Genomic DNA, 21,082 nt, shown 5'->3' with positions numbered 1-21,082 from the left:
CTTACTCTGGGAGGTTTTATTTGGTTGTTCTCCTTATATTTATATTTTTAGCTTGGCGGGGAGATCTACCGATCTCCGTGATTAAACAGTTGCAAAACGAACCTTTTTCACGGGCAGCAATAAATAGAGAAGCGGCCAACAGCGACAAATGGCTTTGGCTTCGACTTTTAACGCGCTCAGCGTGGACATTTTTGTACCTACACCGCTTTATTTAGAAAGTAAACATTACGGTAAAAGCGCTGATTCACCGGCTAACTCCATGAAATTGCCAGGGGCCCCGGCCCCACAGAAGTACTAACAATGAGCGTTGGTTATTTTAATAGGGCCGCAATCCAATTCGAGTCGAAACGATGGATTACTCGCGATTCGAGCGCGTAGACTGCTAGGGAAGAACGCCGTATGAGCCTTCAGACGTTGCCTAATTGCCTCCGATAAAGACCGAATTTACTGGGAAAATTGTGAATATTATTTTCCAAAATTTTCGGACAATTTCGTACGCAATTTAATCTAAAATATCTGAAAATTTCAAGGAACAATATACATAAATGTTGTCAAAAATATAAGTTTTATCAAGAGAAACGTGGCAACTCTCAGATGTTCATACGGCGTTCTTCCTTAGTACGGCAGTAGAGGCCCTCCGATTCCAGGATGAAGTTTCGTAATGATCACTTAATTTAAAGCAAGGGACATTGCGCAGACGCTGAGTTCCATCCAGAGATTCCAGAGTCATCCGTCAGGCGACCAAACATGGCAACGACCGACATGTTGAGAGCGTCGAAAGCGATTTTTGAGCGGCGTTTTCGAGTCACGTTCGTGACTCATCAATTTACCAATGCGGACAGAAAACCCAAGATAAATGAACACTTCACCTGCTGCAGTTCACTTTTACTTTCATTCCCCATTTTTCTTGCATTACTCCCATCAACTGTTACGTTCCTACGTGCGCTCCTCCTCCTCGAGAGTGGATTACACCAAACTGGAACCGAATCATTTTACGGGCTCCGGACTTCCATCCAGCGGGAAAGAAGTGAAATCTTACTGCTCAAGTTGAAGCTATACATAATATCGATGGCTGCAGTGCGAAACCAAGTTTACGTTGCAGATTTCCTGTTATACTTTACTTTTTCTTCGGAAAACTGGTCGACGTAATTTCTTAAAAAACTTACTGAATTCTGCTTCTCTGTTAGCAGAATATTCTGTGTGAATTTCAAGCTTTAAAGTTGGCACAACATCCCGTCTATAATAAAAATTTTCTTCTCTGTTGGCAGAATATTCTGTGTGAATTTTAAGCTTTAAAGTTGGCACAGCATCCCGTCTTAAAGTTGGCTTTATTTTCCTCAAAAAATAAAAAAGGAGCGGCAATTTTAAAACACCGCGATGGAGATGCGTGGTTCCGCACTTTGACCATCGATACTTTACAAAGTTGCTAGTAGAACAGTGCGTTTAGAGCAGCTTGTTCACATTTTTTTTATTTAGTTATTTATTTATTTCATGTGTTTATTACCTTTTTGTTGGCAGTGCACGGAAAAAAAACTTCGTGCGTGGGACCCGAAGTTGAGGTCGAATGGATCTCTGAAGTTTTCGGATCACACATCCGAAAACTTGAGGTCCACCTGCCGAAGTTTGGGTCAAACATCTGAAGTACTCCAGTGTTTACCGAAGGGTTCGGTACACATACCAGAAGTACTTCGGTATGTACTGAAGTACTTCAGATGAATGACCCGAACTTCGGCAGGTGGACCTCAAGTTTTTGGATGCGCGATTCGCAGACTTTAGAGATCCGTGCGAGCTCAACTTTGGGTCCCGCGCTCGAAGTTTCTTCTCCGTGTGACTGTGATCCTATCGACCAAATAAAGTAACTCTTGACAATCAAGATTTGACTATTTCGGCCCTTCATTCACTTTTTGCTAACCGAAAGTTTTCCTGAGAAAAGGACTAAGGTGGACCGATGGGCTATCTGCTTTGACAATAAATCAAAATTGCCCGATTCGACCGACAATCTATGCTGCGTTCATAAATCCCAAATCCATTTCCAGGTCATAATTGCTTGAAATTTGACAACAAAGCAGGTGGAAACATGCGATGTATTCCGTTTCGAGACGTAAAGCTGAGCTCATGGTCGGGGGATTACGTCGGTCGGCCCGTTCATAATTCCTCACGAAATTGGTTTTCCATCATCTCCGCGACGTATTAGCCCTCTCCCGCGGCTGCGGATTTTACCTCCATTCACGTACCAGATACCGGGCCGAGGCATTATTAAAAGCTCCTTTTCAACTCAGATCACTGCCAAATCGTGGATCATCCAATTACACACACTTCTCTCCTTCGTCTCACCAATTTCCATGGCTTTTACTTAAAATCAAACGTTACGCTCAGAGAGGGTTGATACGATTAGAACCGATGCTTGCGTCAGCTCCTCGCTGGAAAAATACTTGGAAAGTAAATAAGTATACAGGAATTCATATATTGATTGCTTCGAACCATAGTGCTACACGTGTACCTGAGCACGTTTTCCTCTGAATCATCATGCTTTATAGCTCGAGTGAGAATGAGGTGTCGTTTCACGGAGAAAGAGGCTTCATGCCTGGGACAGATCGAAGCTCAGGTCATATACTTAGATCTCCGAAGTTTTCGGGTCGTACATTCCAAATTTCGTGGTCAAGCTGCCGAAGTTTGGGTCACACACACATAGTATTTTCGTACTTCGACGCCATAGAAAATTCGGTTGAAGTACCAAAGTACTTCAGATGTGTCATTTGAATTCGGCAGCTGGACATTATGTTTTTGGGTTGCGATCCGAAAACTTAAAAAATCTATAGCAACTGAACCTCAGTTCCGAGGCACGGAGTTTACTATTGAAGTATAACTGAATTCAGTTATACTTCCTTGGAAATATAGGAACTACTAATAGGCATGGAAACTAAAAGAAATCTGAAAAATCATAAGCATCACTTTACTCACAATGATTTGGGTTGATTTCTGGTCTAACTTAAATTTTTATTCAAATTTTCATGATACATTTAATATCGAAGAAACGGAAAAAAATTGTGGCTCAGCGATTCCGAAAATATCATTCAAAAAAACCTGAGCAATTGCCGCATGAAGAAAAATAAGCGAATCCGTCAGACTATGGCTGAAAACTTGGACTTAACCTTGTCAACCATTAATACTGAAGAGACTGCGCGTGCGCGTGTCTTTTCGTGATGGAGATTGCTCAAAACGTTGATAAACAGCAAACGAAAATGGCACATGCGTGAGTTTATGTTTATATTTGACTCAATTTACAATGTATTGAAGTTTATCCAAGGTCGTCAATCAGTTGGAAAAAAAAAACTATTAACGAGTTGCACAATATTTACAGATTCCAGGAACGCTTAAAACTTTTATCAGGTCTCGTCAAAATAATTTTACTCCGAGTTCTCATGCAATTTCGGCAGTGATAACCTGGAATGGAACTCCCACTCATTGTCAGTTTTCCCGTGGGCACGTACTGGGAACACTAAAATACAGCACAAAACACGTGAAAAGCAATTCCGAATTCCACGTTAACTTTTTGCACGTGGGTATCGCGGTTGGCACATTTCTCGTGGGTGTGTGCATGGCATGAAACTGAGTGTGAGTCGATAGGACAACACAAATTGGAGCTCACCAATGTTTACTCTCGACGCACCCGCAATGCTTTGGTGCCGAGACGACATCTTCAGCAGAAACTTCAACAATCTTTTAAATGTTAAATTTTTTCAACTGTCGGTTCAATATGTCACTCTCTGTTACAGTTAGACAGTTTACTTCGTTTCTTGTTTGTCACTTGTCTCCATTCTTGAGTTTGCCCGATATGATTTTGTTTCATGTTTGCCTACTCCGCGTGCCCTAAACAGCTCTCGCTCTTTTTTCGTGCAATGACTACAAACAAATAGTGTTCGTTGAGAATCGTTGCCAGACCAAATATCATTTCCTCCGAACAGTTGGATGAAACGGTTTTGTATATTGTACGTTATGACAACATTGGTACCCAGATCATGCTCTTGACACTACATGGCTGCCAAATTGTCTTCAAAATTATTCAGCTTTGGAGCGCGGGAATGCAGGGTATTTACCCCGTGGTCTGCACGATTTACTGATAAATTCAAGGTGGAAAAAATCATGATATGCACCAACACAGTGAATGAATGATGTCGATCACTGCTTTTTGCGAGGGAGAAAATCTTCGCTGAAATGCATCATGAGAATTCGCGTTCAGATATAGCATTTCGAATACATACAGGACTCGATTAATACTGCACGATTGAAGGAAAAAAAATAATAAAAAAAATAAAATAAAAAAAATTGAACTCAACCCAATCAAAACCCATTGGGGGCAAATTTGGAGCACCCATATATTTTACACTAATTCGGTGCATTGGAAGTTTTTTGCACGAGACGAAAACTTTCCTCTTAACTTGCGCCAAACATTATGCTTTTTCAAAACTAACTACTAAATCACCGAGTTAATGAACATGATCTCGTTAACTTTAAAGCGTGAATATTCAATGCATTCAATGGAGTGGAGAAGGGTTGGGGGAGAAAACCAGACGAATTACAGAAATACGAGGTTAATGAACCCGCGAATTGTATTGGATTGAAAAGCGCGAGGTAAGCACTGGATTTTCATAGTACGAGGGTGGCTCGATGCAGGATTAAAGCTTATTTTGTGCTGTCAGACTCAATGAAGCTCAGCCGCAGAGACCTTTGGACAGACAGAATACCACTGAAGCATAAACCCCAACTCCCAACTCTGTGATAATAATTCACTCCTTTTCATGTGCATTCAATCCAATTCGGACAAAATATAGGGATAATTCAGCACTTTTTTTCATAGAACAAATTATGATGAAACGAGAATGACAATGTATCAATTAAAAAATGATATTGATTATGAAACGATCCTGTTGGGAATAAGTCGTTGCGAATCCTTTCGTTGTGAATATCGCAAAATTTCTTTCTCGTGCGTTTTCCGTCTGAATCTAGCGTGTGCTAAAATCGTATTTATGTTGCAGCTCATTAAATAATTTTTCTTAAAATTCATCGTTGGTTTATTGACGCATACAACGAGACGACTTTTGAGACACCCCCTCCGAAAATTTTCAGGGGATCGTCTTAAAAAGAGGCAAGAACCCAAGGAGCTAAAGGGGCGGTACGGTATTTTTGGATCACCCTGATGTATAGTTGAACCGGTTCTTGGGGAGCGTGGTCAGTACTTGACAGTATATTTACATTAATTCGTTTATCTTTCGTGACATCCACCTTCAAGATGGGTAGCTTCCTCGGGGCTCGTGTCACGTTAGCTGCCCCCGAGATAGCATCCTAGTTATTCAATTTCAAGGGGCACTACGTAAGCTCATGTGAGAGGAATGGCTTTTATACGGGTCAAAAAAAGTGTCCCAACTTCATCTTAAAATCTGAGTAGCCATTTCAGTAGAGAAACCAAACTTTTAAGCACCGGATGCTACCCTCTTAGGAACCGTAAATATTATTGACGATAAAACCTATGCCAGAGTGGCAGTACTAAGTAGAGAGAACAAAACTGCCGTGCTAAGGAAAAACGCCGTATGAACCTTCAGGCGTTGCCAGATTTCTTTTGATAAAACACGAATTTCCAGGTAAACTTGTGAATATTTTTCTTCAAAATTTTCAGATAATTTATTCCGCAATTTCACTTGAAGTTCTTGAAAATTTCAAGGAAAAATATTCATAACGTTTCGCAAAAATACACATTTTGTCGAAGGAAATTTGGCAACTCTCGGATGTTCATACGGCGTTTTTCCTTCGCATGGCAGTATAATAGTGCCTACTTTATACTGAGGCGTTACATGCACGTTAGCTTTCCCAATTCATGAATAACTTTTGGAGTTGGAAAGCAGCATCTAATTTTCGAAGCTTTATTCGATTTGGAATAGCACTGAGTGAGCAGCATTGAGTGGAAGTCGAAAGGATTTCCCTCGATTCTCTGAAAATTCGAGGAGCAAAAAAGGACAGAAAATAAATATATGAGGTCCAATAATGCCTTTTGGTGCGCGTTTGGATAGATTTAATATTTATGAACACAGCCCGTCAGGCCGAGGCATTTTATACGGACCGTGATGTTTATTTTATCCGTTTTTTGTTTTTTTTTTTTTTTTTTTTGTTTCATCTGAAAGTAGCAAAAGCTGTAAGAGCCGCTGAGTCAAGAGAAAGAATCTTATTGACTTTTCACAACTATTATGACCGTAGTATATATTGGACTGTATTATTGTTCTTTGAACTGGTCAACATATGCTGTCACGAAATCGAATTCATGGGACTTGACGTTGATGGACAGGGTTATGGGTGATAGAAAAAAGAACTATGCATCCGATTACAGATCAAAAGCGAACCCTCCTCAGATTTTTTCATATAATTTACGCGAAGAATAAGTCAATTTTCTCATAAAAACTTCGCAAAATGACAGTTGTTTTAAACGTATAAGTAAACGGATATAATGCAACACCGCGTGGAGTGCATAACTCTATACTTAAACCATTGTAGACCTGCCTTCAAAAAAACATAACATAGAGGTTAAATACTAAATTATTTTTTTATTTTTTAAATAAATGCTTTGGAATTTACTTACAAACTAAGTAATGTTGCCATTCAATGACTTCTTAAGTAGAATAGTTACCTGAAACAGAGAAAGAAATAAAATTGAGTATAATAAAGCACGGGAAAATGTTAAATTATTCTGAAGCTAATTTTTCTGAGTAAATTTAAATTTAAAAATCTGCAAAAATGATAATTTGCATATTTCTAAAAAAGGAGGAGTTGCGTTTTGGGCCTTTTCCGGCCCCACCTGGATTTTGCTAAATGTTTCATATTTTCAAAGTACTAGTTTTAGGTAGACTCTGTGCCAAATATTAGACCGAACGGAGCCCATGCAAGGGCGCAGCAGCGCCTCAAACCCAAAATCCTGGAATCGAAAAACAATTATTTTCGTCGACTTTTTCGACTGTTATCACTCTTCCAGCACATGATTCTTATGTATTTTTTTGCGTACTTTTCGTTTCTGGCCTTTTTAAAGGCCTCCGATAAATTTTAAGGGGCCTTATGGCCCATTGTTGCCATTTTTGGCCCATTTTTAGGGGTTTTTTCCATTTAACACATTCAAAACTCAACTTAATCCAAAAACTGTGTACATTTTTGAAAAGTACGTAAAAAAATGAATAAAAAATGTTCAGTAAAATTTTTTCCTATGTTGCCAAATTTCCGAGAAAATTGGTCCCAAAGTGTCGAAAACGGCAAAAAATCGATAAATCGCCGCGTCTAAGGTTCAAGAAAGTGGAGTACATTTTTCATACTGTACCAGATAACAGCTCTTATCCATCCATACAACATACTAAAATATCATAGTTGTACCTGGATTCCCACGATGTGAAAATTGACCGAGATGTCGATTTTAGCGGCCTTTTTATACTTGAAGGCAGCTCTTTTGAATGTTTTTCGACCTTAGTCACCCTCTATGGGTGTGTACTATATGTATTTTTCTACGTACTTTTCATATCTGGCCATAAAAATGGCTTCCTGTGAGTTTTAAAAGGCCTAACGGTCCATTGTTGCCAATTTTCACCAATTTTTAGGGGTTTTTTCAAGTTTACGTGTGTGAAACTTAATTTAATCTAGAAAACCGTGTACAATTTCGGAAAGAACGTAAAAAAATACATAGAAATGTGATTTGTACCTTTTCCCTACGTTGCCAAATTTTCGAGAAAAATCGTCCTGAAGCGTCAAAAATGCCAAAAATTGGATTAATCATCACGTCGGAGGTTCCAGGAAGTGAATTATGACATTCATGTGGATCGTGGGACACTTTCTCCACGCATTTTCTGTTCTTCGGTATATTTGGCCTGTAGCAAGCATCTTGAGAACCAAGGATTATCTCGAGGTTACAGGAATAAAGAGGTGAACTGGAGTGAAGGATAAAGTAAAAGCACCTTGAGGGCCCGTTTTGTCACGTTCATCTGCGCCATTACATGTTCCTTGAGATGCATTGCAATTTTCCATTTTCGATACGTTATTTGTAGTGAAAAAAAACTCGAAATTCACTTCCTGGAACCTCCGACGTGATGATTAATCCAATTTTTGGCATTTTTGACGCTTCAGGACGATTTTTCTCGAAAATTTGGCAACGTAGGGAAAAGGTACAAATCACATTTCTATGTATTTTTTTACGTTCTTTCCGAAATTGTACACGGTTTCTAGATTAAATTAAGTTTCACACACGTAAACTTGAAAAAACCCCTAAAAATTGGTGAAAATTGGCAACAATGGACCGTTAGGCCTTTTAAAACTCACAGGAAGCCATTTTTATGGCCAGATATGAAAAGTACGTAGAAAAATACATATAGTACACACCCATAGAGGGTGACTAAGGTCGAAAAACATTCAAAAGAGCTGCCTTCAAGTATAAAAAGGCCGCTAAAATCGACATCTCGGTCAATTTTCACATCGTGGGAATCCAGGTACAACTATGATATTTTAGTATGTTGTATGGATGGATAAGAGCTGTTATCTGGTACAGTATGAAAAATGTACTCCACTTTCTTGAACCTTAGACGCGGCGATTTATCGATTTTTTGCCGTTTTCGACACTTTGGGACCAATTTTCTCGGAAATTTGGCAACATAGGAAAAAATTTTACTGAACATTTTTTATTCATTTTTTTACGTACTTTTCAAAAATGTACACAGTTTTTGGATTAAGTTGAGTTTTGAATGTGTTAAATGGAAAAAACCCCTAAAAATGGGCCAAAAATGGCAACAATGGGCCATAAGGCCCCTTAAAATTTATCGGAGGCCTTTAAAAAGGCCAGAAACGAAAAGTACGCAAAAAAATACATAAGAATCATGTGCTGGAAGAGTGATAACAGTCGAAAAAGTCGACGAAAATAATTGTTTTTCGATTCCAGGATTTTGGGTTTGAGGCGCTGCTGCGCCCTTGCATGGGCTCCGTTCGGTCTAATATTTGGCACAGAGTCTACCTAAAACTAGTACTTTGAAAATATGAAACATTTAGCAAAATCCAGGTGGGGCCGGAAAAGGCCCAAAACGCAACTCCTCCTTTAGAAAAATTGTAGTATCCATAATCTCTCGGCATCTAATTGGTTTGGAAAAGTTTAGCTCCAGTATTATCGAGTGTCACTGACACACATGAGTTTAAAGCTCTGTTAAATTATTTTTTTGCTTACTAAAAGCCCGACACCCAAAAATTTTAACACTAGCAAATGCACCGAAAAAGATCGCACACTCGATTCAAGGGGCAGATTCAACGATGCACTTGGCCGTCCAGAATTAGCCACAATGCTTTTTCTGCAGTCCCTAGAAAAAAAGCCATTACTCTCATTAAGAATTGCATTTTTGCATTTTTGTTTCAAGCATTTTAATCTTTTACAAGATAACCTTATCAACATGATGTTCATCTTGCAAATTTGAATTCTTAGTGATAAGACTCAGTTATGTTATTATTCAGATGGATGAATGCTCGTTGGTTCATCGGTTAAAAACTGAAAGGACAAAAAAAATCGAGAATAAAGTTACGGCACTTCTGCTATGAACGGCAATCTTGGCTCTTGTATTGTTTGTGGACTCAAAACTTTTAAAGTAAGTGCGGAACAGCGACGCCAAGGTATACTGCCGTGCTAAGGAAAAACGCCGAACGAGCCTTTATGCGTTGCCAAATTTCCTTCTAAAAATCACGAGTTTTCAGGAAAATTTGTGAATATATTTTCTTCAAATTTTCAGTAGATTTTGTTCGTAATTTTATTTAAAAAGTCAGAAAATTTCAAGGAGAAATATGCATAACTTTCTTCAAAAATACAAGTTTTATTTGGGGAGATTTGGCAACTCTCGAACGTTCATACGGCGTTCTTCTTTAGCACGGCAGTATACCAAGATCGAGGGGAAAGGTGAAGGTCTAATGGTAAATCAATCAACTGGCCGACTGGCCGAGTCTCTGAGAGATCTGAAGGGCATTAGAATAGCCTCGTATCAATTCAAATACGTGTAACTTACACCTCAGAGATAAACAAAGTAAAAGGATTTGGACTCTAAGTAATTGGCCATGGAAACTCATGACGGAGAGTAAGCTGTTGATGGCGGAAAATCAGTGAGTGGACTTTTCCACCACGTAAAAAAGACCACACTTGACAGGGAAATTCTCTGCTATAATAATCATGATTGAAAACCAAAGGTTCACAGAAAAAAAATGTGTACTAAGATATTATTTTGACTTGAAGCGACGTTTCTCGTCGACAATTTTTTTTTTAAAGTTAAATCCGTGCGAATTTAACTTAAAATTTTTTTTTTAGTTAAAGAAACGTTCTTTCTCTATCGTTTACTGAAAACCCCGAATTTTGTCGACAAGAAACGACGCTTTAAGTCCAAATAATAGATCAGAAATTTTTTTTTTCAGTATTGTTAGAATACCAGTCTCACAAATATGAGCGTACAGGTCTTTAATTTCTGAACGTTGCATCGCGGATATTTTTCAATGGCATCCATAATTATTTTGAGACTTCATCTCCATAAATCGACAAAAAATTCCGTTTGGTGACAAGTGCAGTTGATAAATCGTACCACAAACAAAAGAAAACAGCGAATGCTCAGCGAAATATCCACATTTTTGGTAAATTTAATAGGCTCAGTGAGGTATTCGGTGGTAATATCGTCGCTCCTTTGACCTAAGGGCGTATCTCATTTTCCACGTGAGCCCTGTCTCCCATATAACTCCCTGCTTTCCGGGGCTCATGCGGAAATCGAGATACGCCCTTACGTCAAAGGAGCGACGATATGTGACTAAAAATAATACAGCCGCTCTCTCGTCAAAGAAGAGTGAGCAATTTTAATTGGAACAGGACGCCTGGGGAGATTGTCTGCACGATGATAGCCGAAACGTGGAAAGATTGATGTCAGTGTGAAATCCTCGAAAATATGCGGAGGAAAGCATGTTGAAAATTAGATCAGTCAGACCGATTAAACGTGGCGATAAACATTCCTGCATGGCTAACCATATCGTTAAACTTTTTTTTCACGACTGAATCATCTTAAATTGGGATTATGCGAGGTTTTTACACGGATTAATATCAATTTTAATGACTTAAAAGTACGTATCCTGTTCATCATTATCCTACGATGCAAGTTTGATTGATCAACGGGTGATAACGCGAAGGTAGGATGAGAGGTGTACTTTAAATTTTTACGGCTTCGATATCATCGAAAATCGATGACAATTCTTTCGGACGAGAGTCCGCTTTGGGCCCATTCTGAGTATTTTATCAAAGAGAGAATTAAACAAGCAAGAAAGCTCTTAGAAAAGCGCTCAGCTGTTTTTCATGGAGACGCGTCTTAAAATTCTTCGAAGAAAATGAGCAACGTTGAGTGAAATAACTCGCCTCGCCAAAATTTCGACGATCAATTTTGATAAAATTACTGCTGGATGTAACTCCCAGTTTAAGAAGTCTATTGCGAAACAAGTCTATCTACATAATAGGACATCAGGAAACCCCTCCATTTACTCCAGGCTACGTGATATTTTTTCACCGCTATCGGTAGCCATTGGGCAAAAAATGACCACTGAACCGGGTTGTAAAAACTCGAAACCTAAAATCTGATCCCTCAAACAGATAGTATCTTTCTCAAATCTTCCATGGTGAACTTCTTTTGAATACATGCTTAAAGTAAAGCATACAAGCAAACATGCTAATGCAAACCCACTGACCTACAATGAACCCAATGTCACGACTAAAATATTGAAACTTTTTGCCTCCCTTAATTTAAAAATCTGTATTTTTGTACATGCACCCATCTTTCATACTCTTTGTAAACACATTAATACTGCCGTGCTAGGGAAGAACGCCGTAGGAACATTCGAGAGTTGCCATATTTCCTTCGACAAAATGTTTAAATTTGAGGAAAGTTATGAATATTTTTCCATGAAATTTTCAAGAACTTTAGGTAAAATTGCGAACAAAATTATCTGAAAAATTGAAAGAAAACTATTTAAAAATGTTCCCGAGAATTCGTGATTTATCTAAGGAAATTTGGCAACGCCTAGAGGTTCTTACGGCGTTCTTCCTTAGCGCGGCAGAATAGCCTGAGTTGCTGAATGTCTCTAAATAAATTAACTAACTATAACTAACTTAATCATATCATGTTATTCATGAGAGATTTTTCGAGGACTGCCGACCAGGCCCCTTAAATTACGCAATTATGTTGAGCTTACCGCGGCAAGAAACGCAAATGCGGGAGAGAATCAAGGGTGTCAAGGCCTTTGGCAGTAAAACGATATGCCGGGAATCGAGCGGACCGTTGAAGCTGAAACTTGAAGTTACGAGAGCGCTACTCAGTGTTTGAGCTTTTAATTACGAGCACCATCAAATTCGGAGACACGTGGCCATAAAACACGGATTTTATGACATCAAACAAAAGAGAAACACACGCACTCGCGCGAGCGTAGCATTCTCCATAAAAGAGTCATTAGGGTGCAAGCTACGTCGCGCGTCGCGTTTTCGATTGTGTTTCGGTGCTTGGCCAGCATGCGCGATTCGCAGCGTTGAGCACGGCGTTGTACTTTTAATTCAGCTTATTCGATTTCCTCCTCGAAAAAACAACCTTTGCTCTGTTATTAGTACAGCTCTTTTCCCAAGTGCCTACATCGCGAAATTTGCTCGGACCATCATACTGATGGACTTTTTATCATAGTACAGCGGGTAGAAAAAGAGTGTGAATTAGGCAGTTCTTAATCGGAAAGACCACCGTATCTCTCACTGACGAAGGACTGAAATCATCATGGTCAGGGTGTCTACTAGAACAGGCTGGCCAAAAATCAGTACTTTTATAGTACTTTTTCAGTGCATTCCCAAGAAATTCAGTACCTCCTCAACAGAAAAATTCAGTACTTTTTCAACACATTCTACTGACGAAATTCGAAAAATTTCAAAAATACTTTTGATAGCACTGTAATGGAGATAGGTACGTGGTTTCGCACTTTGGCCACAGAACTGCCCGGTATTAATTGGACTGCATTTTGCAATTTGGAACTATAAGTTCTGGCTCTTCTGGAAAAACACCTACGTGGATAAAGTAACTAATGACATATGCGTTGTTTTTAAACCGGGCTAGAGAATTTGTAGTTCCAAATTGCAAAATGTAGTCCAATTGCACTACTTTCTTGCAGTGTTTACTGATGTTACGTCAGTAAGTACACGTCCCTGACTGACCACCGTTTTCCATTTCTCTGTATGGAGAGAGACCTCACATGAAAGGGTCGAAAACACCCCCGCCATGCTCAGCTGGACCATTTAAAATTACGTCAACGGTCACCGATACACGGATTACGTCACGGACATTCGCCTGGCCGCGACCGACTCCGCGCCTGGAAATCTCGGGTTACGTTCCCTAGTACTCTGATTACTATGATTAATGAACTCGGGCTGTGCACACACGAGGCGATGACGTCATCACCTCCCAGTCATCCAGTCGCAAAAACACCCGACCCAACGCAAATGGTCTCGTAAAAAGGACCTCCAGCGGAACGTAACGGGAAACGCATCACCTGCATCCACGCACGTCAGTCGTCAAGTTACCAGCTCGTGCAAAAATCGTTCGAGTCAGTGGCGAGGTGCGTTTCGCGATAGATCGATTTATCTGCCTTTTAAACCTATGGAAAAGTAGAGTACCCATATTGAGAGAGTATGGCCACTGGGCCCCATGGAGAAGCTTAGGACCCAAAAATGGCGGTGCTTCGTTTTGGTTTTTGTGGATGGGAGGGGGGTCATTGCCAACTTTTGAGGGTTATCACCAACCGCCAGGGGCGGACTGGCCATGGGGGCGGGGAGGCAATCCCCTCCTAACAATTTGCCGCGGATGTCCCGAAGGGGCCCCCGCGGCGAAAATTTTTCAGGTCATCGTTTTTTTTCCCGTAATGTTGTAATTTTTCTATCCTTCTCAGTCACGAAAAGGTCCCGAAATCCTAGAAAATTTGTCTCTGAGAAACACGAAAGGTCGCCTAAAGCTTAGGTGATGAAGGGGCCACCGAAGAATCCTGAGAATGGGTTATTGTGAAGTTCAAGTACTTTAGAATTTAACTCAGATAATGCTTAAAATTGAAAATAAAAAGTGTTAAATTTTCAAAATTTTCCGGGGAAGGGCCCTCTGATCTTCTTAGAGGGGCCCCGAAGACAGGAGGGGCCCCCAGATCTAGGTCGCCTCCTAACTTTTCGACTACCAGTCCGCCCCTGCCAACCGCACAGGCTGCCAACCTTATTACATCTAAGATAATGTTTCTCAAAAATTGCGCACGATTAGCCTTAAAATTATGTAAAGATGTCGCAATAGTGCATTTGAGTAAATTTCTCGTTACGATAAGCAAAGAAAACTACATTTTGAGTCATTTTGCATTACATTAATTTATGGCGTCCGCCATTTTTGGGTCCTAACGGCTCCATTTAGCCTAAGATGGCTGAGCCAATCAGAGGTGGTAACCCCAGTGGCCATACTCTCTCAATATAGGTACTCTATGGAAAAGGATCGATAAACAGGGTGTTTGCAACGAACACCTTAATAATCGATTCTTTATCACAGCTTCAATTGCGGAAACAGCGATAATCGATAACTCACGCTTTGCCACTAGTTTGTGTGCACGTCATTAAATCTTACAACTGCTGGTTATTTTTTTTTCGTAATTGATTTTTTCTTTTTTTTTGGGGGGGGGGGGTGAGGGGGATGGAGGGAGATCAATATAGTTTTAGAAAAATTTACACATGCCACACTACAATTTTCACATTCACATTTGAGTTCCTGCGTTGTGCATCTGTGAGGATGCATCAAAGGTCATTACGCAGGAGAGCTAAAACTTCTCGACCACGCAACTGGGGGGTCGCGATTAGTGACGGCCCGAAAACGGGTATTAAAACGAGAAAGCCGGAAAAATGGCTTAAAAAAAAAAAAAAAAAAAAAAAAAAAAAAAAAAAAAAAAACCGTGATGAAAAGCACGTGTTTTTCGTACAATCGCGGTAAAAATTACGTGTTTTTGCAGAATCGCCTTCAGACTCATGTTTCGACCGAAAATAACGAACTCATGATGCATTCCGTAAAATATATACCCTCAATGAACTGATTGTGAACTAGGAAATTGACCCTTATCGACACCCTTAATTCCTTAGCCGTTCTCTTGAAAAAGGTAGTAATTTCAAAGGTTCTGTGGTCGTTTGTGAACTCTGGATCCCGCCTCTCGTTTTTCTTACCATCGCTTCTTTTTGCGTCTAATTTTGGCAGCTACGCGCGATAGGTGCTCCCGTCGTCTGCCGCGTCAACGGAGCGTGGCATCAAGGCATGGCAGGCACGACCCCAGCCCTGAGACCGAGATTCCAGTAATTTATTCCTTGTTTTACACGTTGCGTAATTAGCGAGCAGTGGGAATCCAGGGATTGCAAAGAGCTGACAACTGCTTTCGTCAGAATTCGCGGCTCTCCTACCGGAGGAGTAATGACAGGAGGCGTATGGGAAAAATTTACGATCGGACACACTGTTGGAAACCAGATATGCATCCATGCTGAGTCCAGTAACCATAATAAAAGTGGCTGATAAACGCAGCCAGCGAAAAAAAACAGGAAAGGTAAAAATAGATGGAATACTGCGTGCACTGCCGTGATTTTTGCGGAGAAAATACAAGTACTTCTTATTAATGGAGATATTGCAACTTGGAAAACATCGAACAATGCCATCCAGCGGTATTGTTTTCCATATACGAGGAAAAATTTTCTGAAGCTTCTTCCGAGATTCTTTTAATATTTTCCAAACCGGATTTATTCATAAGACGACCGGAATTCCTCGTTGTACCGATGAACTCTTGTTATGACGACCAGAATTTCAAGTAGACAACGGCAATTTCGATTGTCTCATGTAAGGAAATATGATGAGGGTGCTCCTCTAGATGTTCTGGCAATGTTTTTTGGCATGGGTTTCTCCATTTTGACTTCACCGTCTCATCGGTGATGTAATTTCTTTGAGAAATCAGTAATTCTGTGCGCAAGATCGATCAAACCATGAGATTGGAGGGTCTTATAGTAATACATTTGGACGTATATATGCTAAAAGGAACTATGTTCCACGCAAACTCAATGCTTATAGTTCCTTTTGGCATAAATACGCCCATTTTTGCGATGGATGACGTCAACCGTCGCGTTTTTCAAATAGCGGTACATCCATACAAGTGGGACGTAAAAACTGGCCTCTATGCACAATAGACCACTAGACAAGGTACGAATTTAAGCAATCTGATACATGTTTCCTAGTCAGAATTGCACGTAGAGCACGATTCGCACAACGAGAATTACTTAAACCAACTCCTAACGAAGATATTAACGATTTTATTTTACATTGATTACGAAGAATTTGAACTGCCCGCTCACAAGAAACTCAAAGCTCTACGTGTATCAAAGTGCGTACTACAACGGTTTCAGCAAGCTTCTCAGTCGAGCAATGTTCATGTCCCACCATGTGTTGTTCAAACTATAAGCAATTTGCAATTTGCTGAACCAAAGCGTCAAGATTGAGGTTGCCAGATTTGTATATCGTAGAGACTGTCATGATAACGTTTAGCGCTTGATGTGAATCACGCAGAGCATAGAGTTTTCATGAGCAGGTGGTTTGAATTCACGCACCGAGAATAATGAAATATTTTCGTAAGGAGTAAATTTCGGTAATTTTCGTTGTAAGCATCGTGTTTTACGTGAAATTTTGGTTAAGAAACATGTATCAAGATGCTGAAATTCGTACCTTATCTAGTGGTCCATTCTCGCATAATGGGACTACAGTTTGCAATTCGGAACTTCAATTTCTGCAGGCCCAGTTTAGAAACAACGTATGTACTAGTGGTGCACTGGTGCATAAGTACATAAGTGCATATGTGTTTTTACCGATGAGCCAGAAAGTGTAGTTCTCAATTGCAAAATGAGGTCGAATTATTCGATGATCTATACGTTATAATACACAACCGCCGAAACACGATTTTGCGACACAAGCGAGTGACTTGTCCAGTTGCGAAAAGACTAGGAAAGTTCAAATAAAAACGGTGCTTGAGTTGCAGCGGCTAGGAGTCATTCCGGCGTGCTCAAACAAGGTTAACAAATACAGAACAGTCTGGGCGCCCTCTTGCCAAACACCGGTAAGTACCGGTCACTTCCTCTCCAGCGCTGCTGTTCCGTTCGGTGAGCCGAAAGCGCCTATCTACAGGTGCGTTTCCAGCGGAGTTAAGACGTTATTGCTTAGCATGACGGTGTTCTGGAGGAAGGAGTTGGCGAGACGAGACGAAGCGCAAGCCCACGGACACAGGGCTGCCATGGTTTCTGGTTCCACCGTGGTTTCTTGGTGGAAAAAACCGGTTTCCGGACCCAGGTGGCGACTGTGCGCGAAGCACCGAAGATCTGGAGGAGGATCGGTCTTCGCCCCTCGGACTTCGTTGGTCCGGGCCACTTGGAGTACAGTTACCGCTCACAATGACCACCGCCTGCCCAGCCGCACGGAAACAGTGCTGCCATTTGCAGGAACTTCGAAATTCGGAGCTTCTTCACCAAGAAAGCATATTTAAACTATGCGAAGCATCAAGAGAGCTTGTTTCTGATTTGCTCAGGATACTTTCACTATTTTGGGCTGCGTTGTATTTACATATGCTGTGTTCACGCTAAGTAAGTTTGCGCACTTTCGGAGTGAGAGAATCTGCTTTATTGATAATCGTGATGATCTTGACCATCTTGATATTTACTATCAATGCTAGAAATCAAGGCAGGTGATCTTCAGTTGCACTGCGCTGGTGCGTGAACTTATTAGACGGGAACTTTGAAGTCAATTTTGAAGCAGGTACGGGACTTCGGCGGTGTTTACATGAAGGTGGAGCTCTTTTAGATAGGGAAACAAGGAGATCCTACTACCTTCAGCTGTTCTTATGCGGAAGATACAGACCTCCCTCCGGACTACAAAGCGCGAATGGATCATGTAAGCGGAAATTTGTATTATTTTACGCAATTTTGGTCATGTAAGAACATTTTATTTTGTTTCACTTTTTAAGTATGCAAAGCCGGCGCTTTCGTGCGCAAATTTTACTCTGCAAAAAAATTGCCCTACCTAAAAATTCAGCCAAACTTCTGAGAATTTTGGTAAAGAAACTCCGGACATCCCTTCAGCTTCGCATGAATCATGCGTAACTCGTCGGAGCTTTTGGTGGGCTTCTTCGTGCACATACGAGTGCGGACGGAACGATCAATTTGTGCGCAACTGTATTTGAAACATTTCGTGATCCGTAATACGTAATGGTCCACAAAAGTTCGTGGGAGCATCGAGAGGAGAATATTTTTATTTCAGACCGATTGAACGGACAATTGTCAGTACTGAATGGCAACAAAGGGTGCTGAAGAGCCTTCCTGGTTGACCGCTCCGGTAAATGACTCCAAACTCCGGGCACCCAACCCGAACGACAACACGGCTCATCTTCTTCTTCCTGTTTTATTTCGTTCTTCATATCTAGCTACACTCATGCTCACTGTGCGCGTGATTTCGACCAGTATTCTGAATCAAGATCGATAGTGCTCACCTGAGCTACCCCTGATTTTCTGCGTTGTCAATGCAACTCAAGAATTTAAAAGAAAAGAAACAGTAGTATGCAGCTGGTATGCAGTGTAGTGGTGTCAGTGCTGCCGCGCTAAGGAAAAACGCCGTATGACCTTTGACAGTTGCCAAACTTCCTTCAATAGAAACGAATTCTCGGGAAAACTTGTGAATATTTTCCGTTCAATCTTTCGGAGAATTTTCTTCGTAAATAGATCTAAATTACCTCAAAACTTTAAGAGAAAATCTTCATAACTTTCCTCAAAAATGAACATTTAATTAGAGGAAATCAGGCAGTCTTCGAATGTTCTTACGGCGTTTTACCTTAGCACGGCAAAGTAGTTCTTATCTTACTGCGGACTCATCCCAATTCTTAAAAAGTCAAAGTTACAATATTACTTTGGTGTGTAACATTGTAACCCCGACTTTGGGCTGAGGATGGTTTCAGATAGGGGCATTCTAAAAACAACAGCTATGATTGATCAATTTTTTCTCATTGATGTCACACCTGTTCCATCGAGGAACTTGACAACATGCATGCACCTACTCCCATTCTGCCGTGCCAAGGAAAAACGCCGTATAAACCTTCAGGTGTTGCCAAATCTCCTTTCATAAAACGCGAATTTCCTGGCAAACTTTCAAATATTTTCCTCCCAATTTTTCAAATAATTTTGGTCGTAATTTCACCTAAAGATTCTGAAAATTCAAATGAAAAATATTCATAACTTTCCTCAAAAATAAACATTTTATCGAAGTAAATTTGGCAACTTTCGAATGTTCATACGGCGTTCTTCCTCAGCACGGGAGCATTCCTTTGTCGGCGGAAAAAGTCAGTTGCACGCGTTGCAGCGTCACGGTTCTCGAACTCACCCTTCTCGCTCGTGTGGTCACCGTGCATGATTCCGACCCCCACGATCCCGAGGGGCGGGGGCCGGGGGTCAGGGGGCGGGCGCGGGGGTCGGGGCCCTGATTCCGCTTCCGCAGGGCCCGGAACCACGCGATTGTATAACCAACACTGATTGATGAGGATGTAAACAGGCGATTGCCCCACATTTTATTTTATTTTTTATTTTCACCGCGGCCTCACACTCGAGCGCTCACCTCGTTCACATGTGAGTTACACTTTCGTTTTCATTGTTCCACGCGTACAAAAGCCGAGCCCCCTGATCGATCGCGTTAAGCAAAGCGTGCACGGAGAGAAATTCCAACACAAAAGTTTGGTTAAAACGGGAGGTAAAAACACGAAATAATCCTAGCCTTGGTTGACACTTTCAAAAGAAAATGTCAGCTAGTTTCCTAAGGAAATTAAAGTAAAAGCGAGTGGTGAATACAAACGTCGCAATCGGAGGAATGCATTTTTTCAGTCTCTCAATGGACCACTAGATAAGGTACGAATTTCAGCATTCTGATACATGTTTCTTAACCAAAATTCCACGTAAAACACGATGCACACAACGAAAATTACCGAAATTAACTCCTTACGAAGATATTTAATGATTTTTAATGCGTGAATTCAAACCACCCGCTCATGAAAACTCAATGCTCTACGTGATTCACATCGCGCGCTAAACGTTTATCATGACAGGCTCTGCGATATGAAAATCTGGCAACCTCAATCTTGACGCTTTGGCTCAGTTATAGCAAATTGCTAATAGTTTGAACACCACATGATGGAAAATGAACATTGCTCGATTGAGAAGCTTGCTGAAACCGTTGTAGTGGGCGATTTGACTCACGTAGAGTTTTGAGTTTCTTGTGAGCGGGCAGTTCAGATTCCTCGTAACCAATGTGAATTAAGAACGTTAATATCTTCGTTAGGAGTTAGTTTCCGTAATTTTCGTTGTGTGAATCGTTTTCTACGTGAAATTCTGGTTAAGAAACATGTATCAGATCGCTTAAATTCGTACCTTGTCTAGTGGTCCATTGATTTCTGCACTGAATTCACAGCAAACTGTAACAAAATCAACACAAAATTTGTGTTGGTTTGGTCGACCCCCCCCCCCCCCCCCCTAGAGCGTTACGTGATTTAGTGACGGCCCCTTAAAATAGTGTAACGGTTACACTACAATTCAATGATATTGAATCGCACGTTTTCTCTATGGACGGGAAAGGAAAGATACTAAACTGACTACATCCGGAATGATTTGGTGCAGTAGCACCACTAAAATGTCATCCACGTAAATATCTCCAATTCGAGATCTAATGAAGGTCAATAAACTGAACAATATCAAAGGAAGGCTTTCGTCTGTACTTGGGTAAACCCAATGACGAGGCAGCAACGTGGTTCTCGCAAAATTTTACGTGGAGTAAGTTTGCTTAATAGCGAATTCGCGTAATCGCAGGTGCATAACCCGAAAGAAAGGAAAAAAGTTGATACGAACGAGAGCACGGCGGCTTTAATCTTGGCTCCATCACCATAACAATGGCGAACTTAT

General features: G+C 40.7%; 1 protein-coding gene across 4 annotated transcripts in view; it reads right to left on the bottom strand.

Annotated features, from left to right (window-relative positions):
• Nucleotides 1-21,082, bottom strand: part of Arl4 (ADP ribosylation factor-like 4) — a 122,745-nt gene that overhangs the window by 38,540 nt on the left and 63,123 nt on the right. The window contains exons 1-2 of one of the 4 annotated variants that reach the window (XM_019060646.2): nucleotides 9,295-9,343; nucleotides 6,629-6,676 (exon numbers count right to left, since the gene is read on the bottom strand). The exons of 2 other annotated variants lie outside the window; for them this stretch is intronic. The gene's annotated coding sequence lies outside the window, so the exon portion shown is untranslated. Of the gene's footprint in view, nucleotides 1-6,628; nucleotides 6,677-9,294; nucleotides 9,344-21,082 lie in introns of those variants that run through there. One more of the 4 variants, XM_072299566.1, reaches the window with a different exon arrangement.

Source organism: Bemisia tabaci, chromosome 4 (assembly GCF_918797505.1).
Source record: "Bemisia tabaci chromosome 4, PGI_BMITA_v3".
In the NCBI taxonomy this organism is placed as follows: Eukaryota; Metazoa; Arthropoda; class Insecta; order Hemiptera; family Aleyrodidae; genus Bemisia; species Bemisia tabaci.
Note: the sequence above shows the minus strand (reverse complement) of the source record. Positions and strands in the feature narration are given on the sequence as shown.